Consider the following 20,972-nt stretch of genomic DNA (forward strand, 5'->3'; position numbering starts at 1 on the left):
TAGTATTGCTTTTTATTGGTCCCTCTTGACCAATGCACAACTTCATTATTTTTAATACTGCTTAATTCAGAATGCAGTACTTACAAGTGTTATGGACATAATAGTGCCCGTCAAGAATTCCAAAGGAATGAGGCTTCCTCCACAGGACAGCGGAAGATGCATACAAGCATTTATTAAATCCAACAAAGGGTGCCCCGATGACACTTCAATATTATAATTTAATTCTTGCTTCTATTATTATATGAAGGATTTTTTTTTCACAAAAAATATTTTATGTGAATTAACTGAAACAGCATTTACAATTGGACGCCAAGAAAATGGCACGACTGGTGAATCTGGTGATCGAGTTTCCCTGTGATGTAACTTTGGACACCCACTTCTTCCCATGCCAAGTTCGGTAGGTATCTGCTAGCATAGTATTGAGAAAGTAACATACATGACCCACTCGGTAGCCGAGTGGTTACAAGGCAGTAACTGTTAGTAAATCTCTAAAACGAGACACACAAAATTAAAGCATTGATCCATTTTTTGAGGGAAGAGAGGGAAAAAGTATATGAAAGGAGGTTATTTTATGTCACCAATTGGTTTTCATTTCAATCATGCGACACACAAAAGCTAGTTGCTGCAACAAATAATGCTTCCAAATGCAATATCTATAGTATGTAGTCATTTATACATATATCCAAGACAGGAATACTCCATGCCAGGTTCTTTCCAAAAAATCTCTTTCACAAGCAATACTTACAAGTTATACCTGCAGCATACAAGCTCATTCCTTTTAACCCAAATCCGAATGGAGGAAACAGCAGGCATGAGGACTCCTCATTTTACAAAACGATCTACCATTGTGATGGCAGCAAGATGGCGGAACGCAATTTACCCAATGTCTCGTTCGTTATAGCTGGAAAATAGTGCTAAAACAATTAATCCTATAATCACTTGACCTAAAGCCAAGTGATTCAAGACTATTGGAAAGCAACGGTTTTGTTATTTTGTTCGTAACTTGAAACTCCCTTCATGTAATGTTCATAAACTCTAAGATGACTCAAACCGAGCACTAATCTTGCTGGATATTTCCATACATTTCTAGTGCCAATACCTGTATCTGAGACGATCACAGAATCATATCTGATTGCAAACTTACTGTCAACAAAAGTAAATGCATGAAAAGAATGCAGTTGACCTCAATTATCCTCTGAAATTCATACCACTTCCATGCATCTGTAAGGCAAGCAACTGACATCATGCTTTCGGTCCTTGGTCACTTTCATAACCTTTCAAGGTTCACCTTTTATGAAGCTAGAAATCCCGTTCTCTTGAACAGCATGTAAGGAGACAGGAAAGAATAGAAAACTATTAGCAATTCATTCATCCTCTTTATAGGCATCTAAAGCACACTATCAATCTTGGCTATACATCCCATTACACTACATTTGAAGACTATCTCAGCATCTCCGTACTGTTGCCATCTGATGAAAAACTCAAACTGCTAATTATTCCACAAAATCATACCTTTATTCATCCATATTTTGTCTGCAAGGCAAACCTTCACCCCCTCCATATACATCACACCACCTTCAAATTTAACAGTTTGAAACGTCTAGCAGAAAATAAACGCATCTCTTTTGCGTACTGGCCTATACTTCAGATATAGTACCTTTATCTTCCTAACACATGTTCTTTTTTGAAGCAATGAATAGACATAGACATTCCCCGCATCCATCGATCGCTTTGTTCTTACATCACAACTTTTGTACATCCTGGCAATTTTTCACGTACGAATTGAAACACCAAATCAAATACGCTCGTCATATATTAAAAATAAAGAATACAGAAATTCGACACCCATAAGCTGTTCAGCAACGTTTAAACTGCGCAACCTTACCAGACCTTCCGACATAGCAACAGAAAAAAAACGTTGAACGCAAACTTCTCATCTCTCAACCGTCTCCCCCATCGCTCCAAGACAAACTGCTCGATGCCCTTTTTTCGTTCGAGTCAATCACCCCGAAGTCAGGAACCTTCGTCAAGAAAATCAGAATACCAACAACAACGAAAATTCAGCAGCACTACGACACACAACCCTTCGCCACCATCCACCGCCCAAAACTACGACGCTGCAGTTTGCGTCGCGCCAGCGCAAAGGCGCAAAGATATAGTTCTAAGTGTGGTCTCAAAGATTTACTGAAATTAACAAGTAATAAAAATATTTGTAACATATGCATGAAACATTATTATTGTTTGTAATCTTCTTATCAATGTATTTCATTTAATGAATAATCTTTAGCTATGTAAACATTATGTTGAGCGGATGTATAAAGAAGTAAGACGTTTACTGCGTCATAATAAACAGACGGCAAAGGATATTTTTAGAACACAAAACTGGTCAGAACCAGATTTGGCATTTAATTTGCGTTGTTGTGATGCTGGCTGTGAGGTTGGAAAGAGTTCATAGGCGACATAGAGTTTTGTTGTCCCTTTCATTTCGTCTTATGAGAACAGTAGCGTCCTTGTAAATGTCACCAGCATTATATCTTTCTTGATGTGGATACAAATAAAATTTTGTTTTCTTTAGTTTTTGTCCTTACGCCTTCACAACACAAAAGTTAAAAAAAAAAAAAGTCAATCGATTGGTCCTTGGACAGATGACGTTTCCTCTATAAATATCAGCCAGGATACCGGAAACAGTGTGTTCGTGCAATAATACCAATAACAGTACTGTTTTCTGGCTCCATTAGGCGTGCACCTGCCAGTTAAATCACAGCTATATTGGGTATTCTGCTTGCACAATAATCTTCATTAATAAAGATTAATTAGTCATTTGTATTGAACCTTGCTGTTTTGTGTAAATGGACTGCCTTGATCTATACAGTAATCACGCAAAATCGGGAGCTCAAAGAAAAGTGTCTTGTTTCCGAAGTTATAGAATGGCGTTCAGACCTCTTGGACATTTTCTTTTGAACCTGGTGTCTAGAAGACATACCAAGTGTGCAGTGGTGGTGTATTGTAATGGTTGCCAGGTCCTTTATGTTGCCCTAGATCTATACTTTATTTATTTAGTATATTATTTTGTTTTAAGGATCTTCAACAGTTTATTGCTTTAGTTTTCTCTAATACTGTTTTTGCCTTTGCTATTATGTACCTTCGTGGCCATGCTTTTAAGAGTTTACACATTTACTTAATTTACTTCTACCCTACCTTATGTTTGGTTATAATTCTGGTTGTATATGAGTGGAGGAACCCAAATTAATATTTCCTAGTTTTGTTTCGAAGATATTAAAATTTATATGGTTATGCTAGGTTAGCAGTATTATTAATTTACTTTTGACACCTTTTTAAGGGGATGTTATCCAGTCTGTACTTTTTTTATGAATTTTGAATTAGGATGGCTTGCCACCATTGTTGTCACTAATTATAGCAGAGTACAATTTTTAATGGCTCTCTTGGTGGCAGCTAAAGTTAAATGGCAGTCTATATTTATCTCAGACCTGTTTGAGTTCTTCTCTTTCTTGATTTCATTTGCAAAGTCTGTCACCACAGGTGTTTTAATCTAGTTATTCTCAGTTAAGCCACATTCTAGCTATTTTGGTTTGGGTGATCTAACTGATTTGAAGAAAAGTCGGGTATTAGTAGGTTGGCCATCCAAATCTCCTACTTCCTCTGCCTTCATTTTTATATTGCTCTTGTCACCTTATTTTCATTGCTAGCTTTTTAGCTATTCTTCTCTTTGCTGATAAAATAACAATGTTTAGATTGGGATTGGTATTTTATTTTACTGCCAATCAAACTAGTTTTATCAGTTTCTTTATTCCCTTTAGCTTCAGTGTGGTAGGATCAAAACCAGAGAAATCTGATGTCCACATTTTCTTTGTTAGTCTTATTTATGAGACAGCATCTTGTACACTGCATCAGTATCAGTGTGACATGTTTTTTACTTTTAGCACCTTGAGTTCTGACAGTGAGTCTAAAATTACAAGTTATTGTCATTGTGTCATGTCCCTCATTTTCGGGTGCACTGTCTGAAGAGCTGTATAGCAGTTCAGCTGTGAAGATTGAGGTTTCTGTTGGGAGTCTGATGAAGATGGACATAATGTCAAGAGAGTAAACTGGTGTCCAGTTGCTCCATAAGATTCATCGTTATACATCTTTGTTGAGTCTGGTGTTCTGTATTTTTAAGTCTGTAGCTGTGAAAGTGTCCAAATGAGCCACACTGGTGGACATACCACGAGTCTGCATTCAACCTGGATAAAATCTCATTCAGACCAGTGGCTGCATCCTGGACCAATGAATACTTCCCATTATAAAACAAGGAGAGAGGGAGATGGCATGTGGTTCCTCTCCTTTTTTTAAGGATACTTGCTCTGTGCGCAAGGGCATATGCAAGGCGAATACTTATATTTTCCCTCGAGGATATACTGTCAGGAATTACATTGTTTGTGGAGGGGATAGCAAGAACCTCTTTAAATATCCAGAGGCAAATCTTATAATAAATGTGAAGCCCTAAGTAAAATTAGTTTGACATATTGCTTTTCAAAACATTTTTATTTGCTGAGAGTACAGACTACAACGATGATTGGAAATAATCAGTAGCGACAGTTCTCATGGCTGCACACAACTTCAACGGGACTATTGTCAAGTAATTCAGATTATTGATCAGGGTCATTCCTGCTGCAAAAGTCTGTGTGCATCTGTTGTGGTATGGGTCGAGGAAGGGAAGTCTGTATACTAGAGAGGGAAAGATAGGGAGACTGGTCTTTATATGCAAATGAAGGAAAAAGGTAATGAAGTAAATTCTTCATATGCATTTGGTTTAAATGTATAAAATCAATTGTCTCATTTCTTTGATAATTGCATGTTGGTATTAAATCAAAGGCCTTTAAGCATGTCAAAATTTGATTTCAACTTGTTGCTAAGAAGAAGGATGTAACAACTCGTGTCTAAGTGCTGTTCTGGTTCTTCAGTCCTTCTTTACCTTTGAATAACACAGGCTATTGTTTACATCAGTTTCACAAAAGCTAGTTAAAAAGAACAATGCATACACAAGATACCAGAAATTTATCTCTTTATGCAAAATAGTTGCAGGTATTATGCCATCATAACATGCATTACAATATCTTGTGGGCACTCTTTATCCCATTCACAAAAAACAATGAATTAATTTCATGATAGTCATTACTATTAAAACCAAACTCACAACAAAGGAAGCATGTAATCAGGATAATACAACTTCCTCTAAAACATCATGTTCTATTTTTCTTTTTGGTGTCTCTGAAGAAACAGAAAAAAACACTTTTAAATCGTCCAAAAGAACTGAATGTTAGAAAATTTCTTTTTTTTTTCAAATATGGTTCTGTATCACCACTATCACTGACAAAAACTTTTATCTCCCACTCAACATTAAAAAACAATGTGAAAATAAAAATTATACAACTCTTCAGTCCTACTGACATTCCTCTTCCTATATTCTTCTTTCTATACTATTGACTATTTCTAGGTTCACTCTCTGGGAAAGCCACTTACACATTCCTCCCCAACACATGAGTCCCCGCAATATGCTTTAATTAAAATAATGACAGACAACATATCATTACAGCAAAATTAATAAAAAAATATCACAATAAAAATTTCCTCTAGTATTCAATCACTTCTATAACACTGAAATGAACAAAGTCATTTAAAATCAGACGCATTTCAATTGCTCCATGTGTCTGCAAAATTCATGTCCCCTCACAGAATCTATGATCAATATGTTAAGAATCTTCATTTTCAAAGACAAAATTGTCCTAAAATAGTACAACCATAGAATCTGTTGAAAACAACTTTCAACACAAATGAAGCTTGTGCTGCCTGGAAAACTTTTGGTCTCCCCATCAGTAACCTCACCAGCATGACGTGATACATTGGAAAACTCTCTTCCTTTTAAGTCTAAAAGCTGCTTCCTGTAGTCTTTTCACTACCTAGAAAAGCAATACATTAACGAGCAACCTATGAAAAAGAAAACATATCCATAAACTAAATGAAGCTAAAAATCATTACACCAATAAAAAACTAATATTAAATACTGAGGGTTCTTTAATAAGAAATTAAGGTTACAATCATTTCAAAATCAGATTAGCTTGAATACCAAAAGGTATCTCTAAGACACATCTCCACTTACTGTATACAGAATCAAAGATGAACTTACTGGGGACCTCGACTCTGGTGGAAGAAAAGATTTCTGTAAAACAGTACAACCGAGGCTTCTGCCGCAACCAGTCTGCCACATCAATGGAGCTTGTGCTGCCTGTAAGAACTTTTCCCCTCTCCATGGCTCACACACCTCGTCGCCATTGAGTGGTACATCAGAAACATGCCTTCCTTTTCAGCCTACAAGCTTCTTCCTGTGCTGCCCACTTTGCCTTGCTTTTGCTATCTAGGAAAGTCATCCACACATTAATGTGCCCCCTCCCCTCCCAACAGTAAACACAACATCTTTTCGGCAAACTGATGGAAAATAAATATCGTTGCTTCCAAAACATAAGTGCTGAACATGTAAGGTTCCTTCATAACAAAATCATTTTTCAAGATAAGCTCCATTAAAAAAAAATCAGATTTCTTCCAATGGTTGATGTCATCTGGAAAAACTCATCTCTACTTACAGCATCTGTGGTGGACTTGTTCAGGACCTGCACATTCGTAAACAAAAAATCTTGGAAACACCATAACCCTCAATCGGCCGCAACCGGACTGCCGCATCAATGGAGCTAGCGCTGCCTGAAAGACCTTTTTCCCTCTCCATGGCTTCCAACACCTCCTCGCCATTGGGTGGTACATCAGAAACATGCCTTCCTTTTCAGCCTACAAGCTTCTTCCTGTGCTGCGCGCTTTGATTCGTGCTTGCTTTCTGGGAAAATCATCCACACATTAACTGCTCCCCCCCCCCCACAACAGTAAACACAAATCTGACAAAAGTTGCACTCTGAACATGTGAGATTCATTAATAAGGAAAAATAACTTTTCCAGGATGAAATCCATTACAAATCAGATTTGTTCCAATGGTCGCAGCTCTCAGCGTGTAAAATTCATGTCAACTTACAGCATCAAAGATGGACTTGTTGGGGACCTCGACTCTGGTGGAAGAAAAGATTTCTGTAAAACAGTACAACCGAGGCATCTGCCGCAAAGAGTCTGCCACATCAATGGAGCTTGTGCTGCCTGTAAGAACTTTTCCCCTGTCCATGGCTCACACACCTCATCGCCATTGGGTGGTACATCAGAAACATGCCTTCCTTTTCAGCCTACAAGCTTCTTCCTGTGCTGCCCACTTTGCCTTGCTTTTGCTATCTGGGAAAGTCATCCACACATTAATGTGCCCCCTCCCCTCCCAACAGTAAACACAACAACTTTTTGGCAAACTCATGGAAAATAAATATCCTTGCTTCCAAAACATAAGTGCTGAACATGTAAGGTTCCTTCACAACAAAATCATTTTCCAAGGTAAGCTCCATTAAAAAAAAATCAGATTTCTTCCAATGGTTGCAGTCATCTGGAAAAACTCATCTCTACTTACAGCATCTGTGGTGGACTTGTTCGGGACCTGCACATTCGTAAACAAAAAATCTTGGAAACACCATAACCCTCAATCGGCCGCAACCAGACTGCTGCATCAATGGAGCTTGCGCTGCCTGAAAGACCTTTTCCCCTCTCCATGGCTCACACACCTCCTCGCCATTGGTCGGTACATCAGAAACATGCCTTCCTTTTCAGCCTACAAGCTTCTTCCTGTGCTGCGCGCTTTGATTCTTGCTTGCTTTCTGGGAAAATCATCCACACATTAACTGCTCCCCTCCTCCCACAACAGTAAACATAAAAAATCCGACAAAAGTTGCACTCTGAACATGTGAGATTCATTAATAAGGAAAAATAACTTTTCCAGGATGAAATCCATTACAAATCAGATTTGTTCCAATGGTCGCAGCTCTCAGCGTGTAAAACTCATCTCCACTTACAGCATCAAAGATGGACTTGTTGGGGACCTCGACTCTGGTGGAAGAAAAGATTTCTGTAAAACAGTACAACCGAGGCATCTGCCGCAACCAGTCTGCCACATCAATGGAGCTTGTGCTGCCTGTAAGACCTTTTCCCCTTTCCATGGCTCACACACCTCCTCGCCATTGGGTGGTACATCAGAAACATGCCTTCCTTTTCAGCCTACAAGCTTCTTCCTGTGCTGCGCGCTTTGATTCGTGCTTGCTTTCTGGGAAAATCATCCACACATTAACTGCTCCCCTCCCCCCACAACAGTAAACACATATCCGACAAAAGTTGCACTCTGAACATGTGAGATTCATTAATAAGGAAAAATAACTTTTCCAGGATGAAATCCATTACAAATCAGATTTGTTCCAATTGTCGCAGCTCTCAGCGTGTAAAACTCATCTCCACTTACAGCATCAAAGATGGACTTGTTGGGGACCTCGACTCTGGTGGAAAAAAAGATTTCTGTAAAACAGTACAACCGAGGCATCTGCCGCAACCAGTCTGCCACATCAATGGAGCTTGTCCTGCCTGTAAGAACTTTTCCCCTCTCCATGGCTCACACACCTCATCGTCATTGGGTGGTACATCAGAAACATGCCTTCCTTTTCAGCCTACAAGCTTCTTCCTGTGCTGCCCACTTTGCCTTGCTTTTGCTATCTGGGAAAGTCATCCACACATTAATGTGCCCCCTCCCCTCCCAACAGTAAACACAACAACTTTTTGGCAAACTCATGGAAAATAAATATCCTTGCTTCCAAAACATAAGTGCTGAACATGTAAGGTTCCTTCACAACAAAATCATTTTTCAAGGTAAGCTCCATTAAAAAAAAGTCAGATTTCTTCCAATGGTTGCAGTCATCTGGAAAAACTCATCTCTACTTACAGCATCTGTGGTGGACTTGTTCAGGACCTGCACATTCGTAAACAAAAAATCTTGGAAACACCATAACCCTGAATCGGCCGCAACCGGACTGTAGCATCAATGGAGCTTGCGCTGCCTGAAAGACCTTTTCCCCTTTCCATGGCTCACACACCTCCTCGCCATTGGGTGGTACATCAGAAACATGCCTTCCTTTTCAGCCTACAAGCTTCTTCCTGTGCTGCGCGCTTTGATTCGTGCTTGCTTTCTGGGAAAATCATCCACACATTAACTGCTCCCCTCCCCCCACAACAGTAAACATAAATCCGACAAAAGTTGCACTCTGAACATGTGAGATTCATTAATAAGGAAAAATAACATTTCCGGGATGAAATCCATTACAAATCAGATTTGTTCCAATGGTCGCAGCTCTCAGCGTGTAAAACTCATCTCCACTTACAGCATCAAAGATGGACTTGTTGGGGACCTCGACTCTGGTGGAAAAAAAGATTTCTGTAAAACAGTACAACCGAGGCATCTGCTGCAAAGAGTCGGCCACATCAATGGAGCTTGTTCTTCCTGAAGAACTTTTCCCCTGTCCATGGCTCACACACCTCATCGCAATTGGGTGGTACATCAGAAACATGCCTTCCTTTTCAGCCTACAAGCTTCTTCCTGTGCTGCCCACTTTGCCTTGCTTTTGCTATCTGGGAAAGTCATCCACACATTAATTTGCCCCCTCCCCTCCCAACAGTAAACACAACAACTTTTTGGCAAACTCATGGAAAATAAATATCCTTGCTTCCAAAACATAAGTGCTGAACATGTAAGGTTCCTTCACAACAAAATCATTTTTCAAGGTAAGCTCCATTAAAAAAAAGTCAGATTTCTTCCAATGGTTGCAGTCATCTGGAAAAACTCATCTCTACTTACAGCATCTGTGGTGGACTTGTTCAGGACCTGCACATTCGTAAACAAAAAATCTTGGAAACACCATAACCGTCAATCGGCCGCAACCAGACTGCTGCATCAATGGAGCTTGCGCTGCCTGAAAGACCTTTTCCCCTCTCCATGGCTCACACACCTCCTCGCCATTGGTCGGTACATCAGAAACATGCCTTCCTTTTCAGCCTACAAGCTTCTTCCTGTGCTTCGCGCTTTGATTCGTGCTTGCTTTCTGGGAAAATCATCCACACATTAACTGCTCCCCTCCCCCCACAACAGTAAACACAAATCCGACAAAAGTTGCACTCTGAACATGTGAGATTCATTAATAAGGAAAAATAACTTTTCCAGGATGAAATCCATTACAAATCAGATTTGTTCCAATGGTCGCAGCTCTCAGCGTGTAAAACTCATCTCCACTTACAGCATCAAAGATGGACTTGTTGGGGACCTCGACTCTGGTGGAAGAAAAGATTTCTGTAAAACAGTACAACCGAGGCATCTGCCGCAACCAGTCTGCCACATCAATGGAGCTTGTCCTGCCTGTAAGAACTTTTCCCCTCTCCATGGCTCACACACCTCATCGCAATTGGGTGGTACATCAGAAACATGCCTTCCTTTTCAGCCTACAAGCTTCTTCCTGTGCTGCCCACTTTGCCTTGCTTTTGCTATCTGGGAAAGTCATCCACACATTAATGTGCCCCTCCCCTCCCAACAGTAAACACAACAACTTTTTGGCAAACTCATGGAAAATAAATATCCTTGCTTCCAAAACATAAGTGCTGAACATGTAAGGTTCCTTCACAACAAAATCATTTTTCAAGGTAAGCTCCATTAAAAAAAATCAGATTTCTTCCAATGGTTGCAGTCATCTGGAAAAACTCATCTCTACTTACAGCATCTGTGGTGGACTTGTTCAGGACCTGCACATTCGTAAACAAAAAATCTTGGAAACACCATAACCGTCAATCGGCCGCAACCGGACTGCCGCATCAATGGAGCTCTCGCTGCCTGAAAGACCTTTTCCCCTTTCCATGGCTCACACACCTCCTCGCCATTGGGTGGTACATCAGAAACATGCCTTCCTTTTCAGCCTACAAGCTTCTTCCTGTGCTGCGCGCTTCGATTCGTGCTTGCTTTCTGGGAAAATCATCCACACATTAACTGCTCCCCTCCCCCCACAACAGTAAACACAAATCCGACAAAAGTTGCACTCTGAACATGTGAGATTCATTAATCCTGGAAAAATAACTTTTCCAGGATGAAATCCATTACAAATCAGATTTGTTCCAATGGTCGCAGCTCTCAGCGTGTAAAACTCATCTCCACTTACAGCATCAAAGATGGACTTGTTGGGGACCTCGACTCTGGTGGAAGAAAAGATTTCTGTAAAACAGTACAACCGAGGCATCTGCCGCAACCAGTCTGCCACATCAATGGAGCTTGTGCTGCCTGTAAGAACTTTTCCCCTGTCCATGGCTCACACACCTCATCGCCATTGGGTGGTACAGCAGAAACATGCCTTCCTTTTCAGCCTACAAGCTTCTTCCTGTGCTGCCCACTTTGACTTGCTTTTGCTATCTGGGAAAGTCATCCACACATTAATGTGCCCCTCCCCTCCAACAGTAAACACAACAACTTTTTGGCAAACTCATGGAAAATAAATATCCTTGCTTCCAAAACATAAGTGCTGAACATGTAAGGTTCCTTCACAACAAAATCATTTTCCAAGGTAAGCTCCATTAAAAAAAAATCAGATTTCTTCCAATGGTTGCAGTCATCTGGAAAAACTCATCTCTACTTACAGCATCTGTAGTGGACTTGTTCAGGACCTGCACATTCGTAAACAAAAAATCTTGGAAACACCATAACCCTCAATCGGCCGCAACCGGACTGCCGCATCAATGGAGCTTGCGCTGCCTGAAAGACCTTTTCCCCTTTCCATGGCTCACACACCTCCTCGCCATTGGGTGGTACATCAGAAACATGCCTTCCTTTTCAGCCTACAAGCTTCTTCCTGTGCTGCGCGCTTCGATTCGTGCTTGCTTTCTGGGAAAATCATCCACACATTAACTGCTCCCCTCCCCCCACAACAGTAAACACAAATCCGACAAAAGTTGCACTCTGAACATGTGAGATTCATTAATAAGGAAAAATAACTTTTCCAGGATGAAATCCATTACAAATCAGATTTGTTCCAATGGTCGCAGCTCTCAGCGTGTAAAACTCATCTCCACTTACAGCATCAAAGATGGACTTGTTGGGGACCTCGACTCTGGTGGAAGAAAAGATTTCTGTAAAACAGTACAACCGAGGCATCTGCCGCAACCAGTCTGCCACATCAATGGAGCTTGTGCTGCCTGTAAGAACTTTTCCCCTGTCCATGGCTCACACACCTCATCGCCATTGGGTGGTACAGCAGAAACATGCCTTCCTTTTCAGCCTACAAGCTTCTTCCTGTGCTGCCCACTTTGCCTTGCTTTTGCTATCTGGGAAAGTCATCCACACATTAATGTGCCCCCTCCCCTCCCAACAGTAAACACAACAACTTTTTGGCAAACTCATGGAAAAATAAATATCCTTGCTTCCAAAACATAAGTGCTGAACATGTAAGGTTCCTTCACAACAAAATCATTTTTCAAGGTAAGCTCCATTAAAAAAAAGTCAGATTTCTTCCAATGGTTGCAGTCATCTGGAAAAACTCATCTCTACTTACAGCGTCTGTGGTGGACTTGTTCAGGACCTGCACATTCGTAAACAAAAAATCTTGGAAACACCATAACCCTCAATCGGCCGCAACCGGACTGCCGCATCAATGGAGCTTGTGCTGCCTGAAAGACCTTTTCCCCTTTCCATGGCTCACACACCTCCTCGCCATTGGGTGGTACATCAGAAACATGCCTTCCTTTTCAGCCTACAAGCTTCTTCCTGTGCTGCGCGCTTTGATTCGTGCTTGCTTTCTGGGAAAATCATCCACACATTAACTGCTCCCCTCCCCCCACAACAGTAAACACAAATCCGACAATAGTTGCACTCTGAACATGTGAGATTCATTAATAAGGAAAAATAACTTTTCCAGGATGAAATCCATTACAAATCAGATTTGTTCCAATGGTCGCAGCTCTCAGCGTGTAAAACTCATCTCCACTTACAGCATCAAAGATGGACTTGTTGGGGACCTCGACTCTGGTGGAAGAAAAGATTTCTGTAAAACAGTACAACCGAGGCATCTGCCGCAAAGAGTCTGCCACATCAATGGAGCTTGCGCTGCCTGAAAGACCTTTTCCCCTCTCCATGGCTCACACACCTCCTCGCCATTGGTCGGTACATCAGAAACATGCCTTCCTTTTCAGCCTACAAGCTTCTTCCTGTGCTGCGCGCTTTGATTCGTGCTTGCTTTCTGGGAAAATCATCCACACATTAACTGCTCCCCTCCCCCCACAACAGTAAACACAAATCCGACAAAAGTTGCACTCTGAACATGTGAGATTCATTAATAAGGAAAAATAACTTTTCCAGGATGAAATCCATTACAAATCAGATTTGTTCCAATGGTCGCAGCTCTCAGCGTGTAAAACTCATCTCCACTTACAGCATCAAAGATGGACTTGTTGGGGACCTCGACTCTGGCGGAAGAAAAGATTTCTGTAAAACAGTACAACCGAGGCATCTGCCGCAACCAGTCTGCCACATCAATGGAGCTTGTCCTGCCTGTAAGAACTTTTCCCCTCTCCATGGCTCACACATCTCATCATCATTGGGTGGTACATCAGAAACATGCATTCCTTTTCAGCCTACAAGCTTCTTCCTGTGCTGCCCACTTTGCCTTGCTTTTGCTATCTGGGAAAGTCATCCACACATTAATGTGCCCCCTCCCCTCCCAACAGTAAACACAACAACTTTTTGGCAAACTCATGGAAAATAAATATCCTTGCTTCCAAAACATAAGTGCTGAACATGTAAGGTTCCTTCACAACAAAATCATTTTCCAAGGTAAGCTCCATTAAAAAAAAATCAGATTTCTTCCAATGGTTGCAGTCATCTGGAAAAACTCATCTCTACTTACAGCATCTGTGGTGGACTTGTTCGGGACCTGCACATTCGTAAACAAAAAATCTTGGAAACACCATAACCCTCAATCGGCCGCAACCAGACTGCTGCATCAATGGAGCTTGCGCTGCCTGAAAGACCTTTTCCCCTCTCCATGGCTCACACACCTCCTCGCCATTGGTCGGTACATCAGAAACATGCCTTCCTTTTCAGCCTACAAGCTTCTTCCTGTGCTGCGCGCTTTGATTCTTGCTTGCTTTCTGGGAAAATCATCCACACATTAACTGCTCCCCTCCTCCCACAACAGTAAACATAAAAAATCCGACAAAAGTTGCACTCTGAACATGTGAGATTCATTAATAAGGAAAAATAACTTTCCAGGATGAAATCCATTACAAATCAGATTTGTTCCAATGGTCGCAGCTCTCAGCGTGTAAAACTCATCTCCACTTACAGCATCAAAGATGGACTTGTTGGGGACCTCGACTCTGGTGGAAGAAAAGATTTCTGTAAAACAGTACAACCGAGGCATCTGCCGCAACCAGTCTGCCACATCAATGGAGCTTGTGCTGCCTGTAAGACCTTTTCCCCTTTCCATGGCTCACACACCTCCTCGCCATTGGGTGGTACATCAGAAACATGCCTTCCTTTTCAGCCTACAAGCTTCTTCCTGTGCTGCGCGCTTTGATTCGTGCTTGCTTTCTGGGAAAATCATCCACACATTAACTGCTCCCCTCCCCCCACAACAGTAAACACATATCCGACAAAAGTTGCACTCTGAACATGTGAGATTCATTAATAAGGAAAAATAACTTTTCCAGGATGAAATCCATTACAAATCAGATTTGTTCCAATTGTCGCAGCTCTCAGCGTGTAAAACTCATCTCCACTTACAGCATCAAAGATGGACTTGTTGGGACCTCGACTCTGGTGGAAAAAAAGATTTCTGTAAACAGTACAACCGAGGCATCTGCCGCAAACAGTCTGCCACATCAATGGAGCTTGTCCTGCCTGTAAGAACTTTTCCCCTCTCCATGGCTCACACACCTCATCGTCATTGGTGGTACATCAGAAACATGCCTTCCTTTTCAGCCTACAAGCTTCTTCCTGTGCTGCGCGCTTTGATTCTTGCTTGCTTTCTGGGAAAATCATCCACACATTAACTGCTCCCCTCCTCCCACAACAGTAAACATAAAAAATCCGACAAAAGTTGCACTCTGAACATGTGAGATTCATTAATAAGGAAAAATAACTTTTCCAGGATGAAATCCATTACAAATCAGATTTGTTCCAATGGTCGCAGCTCTCAGCGTGTAAAACTCATCTCCACTTACAGCATCAAAGATGGACTTGTTGGGGACCTCGACTCTGGTGGAAGAAAAGATTTCTGTAAAACAGTACAACCGAGGCATCTGCCGCAACCAGTCTGCCACATCAATGGAGCTTGTGCTGCCTGTAAGACCTTTTCCCCTTTCCATGGCTCACACACCTCCTCGCCATTGGGTGGTACATCAGAAACATGCCTTCCTTTTCAGCCTACAAGCTTCTTCCTGTGCTGCGCGCTTTGATTCGTGCTTGCTTTCTGGGAAAATCATCCACACATTAACTGCTCCCCTCCCCCCACAACAGTAAACACATATCCGACAAAAGTTGCACTCTGAACATGTGAGATTCATTAATAAGGAAAAATAACTTTTCCAGGATGAAATCCATTACAAATCAGATTTGTTCCAATTGTCGCAGCTCTCAGCGTGTAAAACTCATCTCCACTTACAGCATCAAAGATGGACTTGTTGGGGACCTCGACTCTGGTGGAAAAAAAGATTTCTGTAAAACAGTACAACCGAGGCATCTGCCGCAACCAGTCTGCCACATCAATGGAGCTTGTCCTGCCTGTAAGAACTTTTCCCCTCTCCATGGCTCACACACCTCATCGTCATTGGGTGGTACATCAGAAACATGCCTTCCTTTTCAGCCTACAAGCTTCTTCCTGTGCTGCGCGCTTTGATTCTTGCTTGCTTTCTGGGAAAATCATCCACACATTAACTGCTCCCCTCCTCCCACAACAGTAAACATAAAAAATCCGACAAAAGTTGCACTCTGAACATGTGAGATTCATTAATAAGGAAAAATAACTTTTCCAGGATGAAATCCATTACAAATCAGATTTGTTCCAATGGTCGCAGCTCTCAGCGTGTAAAACTCATCTCCACTTACAGCATCAAAGATGGACTTGTTGGGGACCTCGACTCTGGTGGAAGAAAAGATTTCTGTAAAACAGTACAACCGAGGCATCTGCCGCAACCAGTCTGCCACATCAATGGAGCTTGTGCTGCCTGTAAGACCTTTTCCCCTTTCCATGGCTCACACACCTCCTCGCCATTGGGTGGTACATCAGAAACATGCCTTCCTTTTCAGCCTACAAGCTTCTTCCTGTGCTGCGCGCTTTGATTCGTGCTTGCTTTCTGGGAAAATCATCCACACATTAACTGCTCCCCTCCCCCCACAACAGTAAACACATATCCGACAAAAGTTGCACTCTGAACATGTGAGATTCATTAATAAGGAAAAATAACTTTTCCAGGATGAAATCCATTACAAATCAGATTTGTTCCAATTGTCGCAGCTCTCAGCGTGTAAAACTCATCTCCACTTACAGCATCAAAGATGGACTTGTTGGGGACCTCGACTCTGGTGGAAAAAAAGATTTCTGTAAAACAGTACAACCGAGGCATCTGCCGCAAAGAGTCGGCCACATCAATGGAGCTTGTCCTCCTGTAAGAACTTTTCCCCTGTCCATGGCTCACACACCTCATCGCATTGGGTGGTACATCAGAAACATGCCTTCCTTTTCAGCCTACAAGCTTCTTCCTGTGCTGCCCACTTTGCCTTGCTTTTGCTATCTGGGAAAGTCATCCACACATTAATGTGCCCCCTCCCCTCCCAACAGTAAACACAACAACTTTTTGGCAAACTCATGGAAAATAAATATCCTTGCTTCCAAAACATAAGTGCTGAACATGTAAGGTTCCTTCACAACAAAATCATTTTTCAAGGTAAGCTCCATTAAAAAAAAGTCAGATTTCTTCCAATGGTTGCAGTCATCTGGAAAAACTCATCTCTACTTACAGCATCTGTGGTGGACTTGTTCAGGACCTGCACATTCGTAAACAAAAAATCTTGGAAACACCATAACCCTGAATCGGCCGCAACCGGACTGTAGCATCAATGGAGCTTGCGCTGCCTGAAAGACCTTTTCCCCTTTCCATGGCTCACACACCTCCTCGCCATTGGGTGGTACATCAGAAACATGCCTTCCTTTTCAGCCTACAAGCTTCTTCCTGTGCTGCGCGCTTTGATTCGTGCTTGCTTTCTGGGAAAATCATCCACACATTAACTGCTCCCCTCCCCCCACAACAGTAAACACATATCCGACAAAAGTTGCACTCTGAACATGTGAGATTCATTAATAAGGAAAAATAACTTTTCCAGGATGAAATCCATTACAAATCAGATTTGTTCCAATTGTCGCAGCTCTCAGCGTGTAAAACTCATCTCCACTTACAGCATCAAAGATGGACTTGTTGGGGACCTCGACTCTGGTGGAAAAAAAGATTTCTGTAAAACAGTACAACCGAGGCATCTGCCGCAACCAGTCTGCCACATCAATGGAGCTTGTCCTGCCTGTAAGAACTTTTCCCTCTCCATGGCTCACACACCTCATCGTCAATTGGGTGGTACATCAGAAACATGCCTTCCTTTTCAGCCTACAAGCTTCTTCCTGTGCTGCCCACTTTGCCTTGCTTTTGCTATCTGGGAAAGTCATCCACACATTAATGTGCCCCCTCCCCTCCCAACAGTAAACACAACAACTTTTTGGCAAACTCATGGAAAATAAATATCCTTGCTTCCAAAACATAAGTGCTGAACATGTAAGGTTCCTTCACAACAAAATCATTTTTCAAGGTAAGCTCCATTAAAAAAAAGTCAGATTTCTTCCAATGGTTGCAGTCATCTGGAAAAACTCATCTCTACTTACAGCATCTGTGGTGGACTTGTTCAGGACCTGCACATTCGTAAACAAAAAATCTTGGAAACACCATAACCCTGAATCGGCCGCAACCGGACTGTAGCATCAATGGAGCTTGCGCTGCCTGAAAGACCTTTTCCCCTTTCCATGGCTCACACACCTCCTCGCCATTGGGTGGTACATCAGAAACATGCCTTCCTTTTCAGCCTACAAGCTTCTTCCTGTGCTGCGCGCTTTGATTCGTGCTTGCTTTCTGGGAAAATCATCCACACATTAACTGCTCCCCTCCCCCCACAACAGTAAACATAAATCCGACAAAAGTTGCACTCTGAACATGTGAGATTCATTAATAAGGAAAAATAACATTTCCGGGATGAAATCCATTACAAATCAGATTTGTTCCAATGGTCGCAGCTCTCAGCGTGTAAAACTCATCTCCACTAACAGCATCAAAGATGGACTTGTTGGGGACCTCGACTCTGGTGGAAAAAAAGATTTCTGTAAAACAGTACAACCGAGGCATCTGCTGCAAAGAGTCGGCCACATCAATGGAGCTTGTTCTTCCTGAAGAACTTTTCCCCTGTCCATGGCTCACACACCTCATCGCAATTGGGTGGTACATCAGAAACATGCCTTCCTTTTCAGCCTACAAGCTTCTTCCTGTGCTGCCCACTTTGCCTTGCTTTTGCTATCTGGGAAAGTCATCCACACATTAATGTGCCCCCTCCCCTCCCAACAGTAAACACAACAACTTTTTGGCAAACTCATGGAAAATAAATATCCTTGCTTCCAAAACATAAGTGCTGAACATGTAAGGTTCCTTCACAACAAAATCATTTTTCAAGGTAAGCTCCATTAAAAAAAAGTCAGATTTCTTCCAATGGTTGCAGTCATCTGGAAAAACTCATCTCTACTTACAGCATCTGTGGTGGACTTGTTCAGGACCTGCACATTCGTAAACAAAAAATCTTGGAAACACCATAACCGTCAATCGGCCGCAACCAGACTGCTGCATCAATGGAGCTTGCGCTGCCTGAAAGACCTTTTCCCCTCTCCATGGCTCACACACCTCCTCGCCATTGGTCGGTACATCAGAAACATGCCTTCCTTTTCAGCCTACAAGCTTCTTCCTGTGCTTCGCGCTTTGATTCGTGCTTGCTTTCTGGGAAAATCATCCACACATTAACTGCTCCCCTCCCCCCACAACAGTAAACACAAATCCGACAAAAGTTGCACTCTGAACATGTGAGATTCATTAATAAGGAAAAATAACTTTTCCAGGATGAAATCCATTACAAATCAGATTTGTTCCAATGGTCGCAGCTCTCAGCGTGTAAAACTCATCTCCACTTACAGCATCAAAGATGGACTTGTTGGGGACCTCGACTCTGGTGGAAGAAAAGATTTCTGTAAAACAGTACAACCGAGGCATCTGCCGCAACCAGTCTGCCACATCAATGGAGCTTGTCCTGCCTGTAAGAACTTTTCCCCTCTCCATGGCTCACACACCTCATCGCAATTGGGTGGTACATCAGAAACATGCCTTCCTTTTCAGCCTACAAGCTTCTTCCTGTGCTGCCCACTTTGCCTTGCTTTTGCTATCTGGGAAAGTCATCCACACATTAATGTGCCCCCTCCCCTCCCAACAGTAAACACAACAACTTTTTGGCAAACTCATGGAAAATAAATATCCTTGCTTCCAAAACATAAGTGCTGAACATGTAAGGTTCCTTCACAACAAAATCATTTTTCAAGGTAAGCTCCATTAAAAAAAATCAGATTTCTTCCAATGGTTGCAGTCATCTGGAAAAACTCATCTCTACTTACAGCATCTGTGGTGGACTTGTTCAGGACCTGCACATTCGTAAACAAAAAATCTTGGAAACACCATAACCGTCAATCGGCCGCAACCGGACTGCCGCATCAATGGAGCTCTCGCTGCCTGAAAGACCTTTTCCCCTTTCCATGGCTCACACACCTCCTCGCCATTGGGTGGTACATCAGAAACATGCCTTCCTTTTCAGCCTACAAGCTTCTTCCTGTGCTGCGCGCTTCGATTCGTGCTTGCTTTCTGGGAAAATCATCCACACATTAACTGCTCCCCTCCCCCACAACAGTAAACACAAATCCGACAAAAGTTGCACTCTGAACATGTGAGATTCATTAATCCTGGAAAAATAACTTTTCCAGGATGAAATCCATTACAAATCAGATTTGTTCCAATGGTCGCAGCTCTCAGCGTGTAAAACTCATCTCCACTTACAGCATCAAAGATGGACTTGTTGGGGACCTCGACTCTGGTGGAAGAAAAGATTTCTGTAAAACAGTACAACCGAGGCATCTGCCGCAACCAGTCTGCCACATCAATGGAGCTTGTGCTGCCTGTAAGAACTTTTCCCCTGTCCATGGCTCACACACCTCATCGCCATTGGGTGGTACAGCAGAAACATGCCTTCCTTTTCAGCCTACAAGCTTCTTCCTGTGCTGCCCACTTTGACTTGCTTTTGCTATCTGGGAAAGTCATCCACACATTAATGTGCCCCCTCCCCTCCCAACAGTAAACACAACAACTTTTTGGCAAACTCATGGAAAATAAATATCCTTGCTTCCAAAACATAAGTGCTGAACATGTAAGGTTCCTTCACAACAAAATCATTTTCCAAGGTAAGCTCCATTAAAAAAAAATCAGATTTCTTCCAATGGTTGCAGTCATCTGGAAAAACTCATCTCTACTTACAGCATCTGTGGTGGACTTGTTCAGGACCTGCACATTCGTAAACAAAAAATCTTGGAAACACCATAACCCTCAATCGGCCGCAACCGGACTGCCGCATCAATGGAGCTTGCGCTGCCTGAAAGACCTTTTCCCCTTTCCATGGCTCACACACCTCCTCGCCATTGGGTGGTACATCAGAAAACATGCCTTCCTTTTCAGCCTACAAGCTTCTTCCTGTGCTGCGCGCTTCGATTCGTGCTTGCTTTCTGGGAAAATCATCCACACATTAACTGCTCCCCTCCCCCCACAACAGTAAACACAAATCCGACAAAAGTTGCACTCTGAACATGTGA

The 20,972-nt window shown here is 42.2% G+C and overlaps 1 long non-coding RNA gene across 1 annotated transcript; it reads right to left on the bottom strand.

Moving 5' to 3' along the window:
• Positions 1 to 4,523: 4,523 nt before the first annotated feature.
• LOC112570316 lies at positions 4,524 to 11,420 on the bottom strand. The gene is made up of 2 exons (XR_003100621.1): positions 6,185 to 11,420; positions 4,524 to 5,957 (listed from the first exon to the last, which is right to left on the bottom strand). It is a non-coding gene; the product is annotated as an uncharacterized LOC112570316 (long non-coding RNA).
• Between the last annotated feature and the right edge of the window lie 9,552 nt (positions 11,421 to 20,972).

This window comes from Pomacea canaliculata, linkage group LG8, assembly GCF_003073045.1.
Source record: "Pomacea canaliculata isolate SZHN2017 linkage group LG8, ASM307304v1, whole genome shotgun sequence".
In the NCBI taxonomy this organism is placed as follows: Eukaryota; Metazoa; Mollusca; class Gastropoda; order Architaenioglossa; family Ampullariidae; genus Pomacea; species Pomacea canaliculata.